The sequence below is a fragment of the Rhagoletis pomonella genome, unplaced genomic scaffold (assembly GCF_013731165.1).
Source record: "Rhagoletis pomonella isolate Grant_MI unplaced genomic scaffold, Rhpom_1.0 Rhpom_scaffold_00001, whole genome shotgun sequence".
NCBI lineage: Eukaryota > Metazoa > Arthropoda > Insecta > Diptera > Tephritidae > Rhagoletis > Rhagoletis pomonella.
In genome coordinates, this window is record NW_023458555.1 from 69,944,970 (window position 1) to 69,946,849 (window position 1,880).

A 1,880-nucleotide genomic window follows, 5' to 3' on the forward strand; every position below is an offset into this window, starting at 1 on the left:
GAATGATAACATTTATAGTCCAAATAAATTGTATTATTAGCAGGGACGGAAAATAATCATTATTTTTTAAATTTTAACCAAAAAAATTAACAAGTTGTAATCGTCGTATAACAGTTTTTACTATACTCACGTATTTGTGTTCGTACGCCCTACTGTAATTTACAATGATTTTTATTGTTCGAGTTAAACAATAAAGATTTAAAATAATAATTAATATTTGAGTTTTAATTTTTCGCTCAAAGGTAATTATTGTTACTTGATTTCTATTTTTTCGATCAAAAATAATGATTATTCTACGATTTTTATTTTCCGCTCAAAGATAATAATTATTATTGATCTTATTTTTTCACTAATGAATAATGATCATTCAAAAAAATGCAAAAGTTATACCAGCGAGATCTCCGTGGTATCCTTTTCAAAGGTAACGACACCCTAATAAAAGGAATAAGTCCCAAAATTTTCAGGTCCAAATTTCATTAAGATGCGTCTTCCACAGACTGAATTCTATATGTGTTTTGTAAGCGTGCAACGGTGACATTACTGCCTCAATGCAGCCCAATTTGTCGTTGGCAGAAGTAACGTACATATTATGCAGGTGACTATTATTTTGAATATGCATAAGATTTGCATGTATTTCACTAAAATTTGCTATATTAACGCCAAGCACCGCAATCGTATACTTAAAATCGCTATTGTAGCAGCGTGGTTTCCTAATAGTGCATAGCATGCCATTTGTTATACGCGAAATGGGACGACTTTCTATAAGCTCTCCTAGTTTTGTTTCCACAATTACTTCGTAGTAGTCAACGCGTCCCGAAGGCACTAAGGTTGTCGCCAATAAATTGTGATATCCTTCGAATCATCGAATTTTGTATGAGATGGACGCGAAGGAACTAAAATGAGATAAGTTTAGTAAGTCGCTGAATGTTGTGAACACTATTTTAACATACCGCCGATTAAAGTTTGTATGTGCACACAATTGCTAGTTAGTGAATGATCCACAGCAGTGTTGCCGCGAAACATTTTTAGCGGTAGCTAAATTCAGGCTAAAAAAGAGCTAAAAATCGTCGTTGTGGCTAAAAATGGTAGCTAAATTTTTCTACCTACATATAAATATATAAGTATACACGCAAACATTTTCTATAAGTAAGGATATAGAAAAACAATGAACTCTGGAAAGAATTAATATTTTATTCAACAAAAAAACTTGTTGCGTAACACATAAAGCATATTAAGGGCCGCCAACTTACCTATTTTAAAGTATAGTTAAATCGTTAATGGATAAGATAACGGCACAAAAACGTAAAAAACATACATATACATAGGTTATTGATTAATTAATTTCTTACATAAACAAAAAAATGAGATCACATTAAGAATACATAAGTACTAGAATCATATCTATATACAGTGTCGGACAATACTAAATAACTTAAATAATTTCAAACTATGCTTCGAAAAATATCCATTTGTAAAAGAAATTTTTAAAATGTTATGTTATAATTTACAAAGAATTAAAATGTCGGTGCTTTATTATTGACCGACACTGTATGTATCAAACAAACAAAAGAGTATTCATTTAATGAACTCATAGTAAAATAATTTCATCTATAAACATTTTTTTTAACACATTAAATATCTATATCTATATCAATACTATCATCGCTAAGCGATTCTTCGTCGTTACAATTTTGTTCATTTCTCATTAACCTGACGATATCATCTGTAATTTCAAAATCATGACAACATTTCTGTACATTTTTTAAGCCATATCTTACAGTTAATAAAGCGTTTAACATTGCAAAATTCATTTTATTTCTGTGCTTATTTTTAACGAAATTTATTATAGAAAACGTCCTTTCAACTTCTGCGTTACTTAA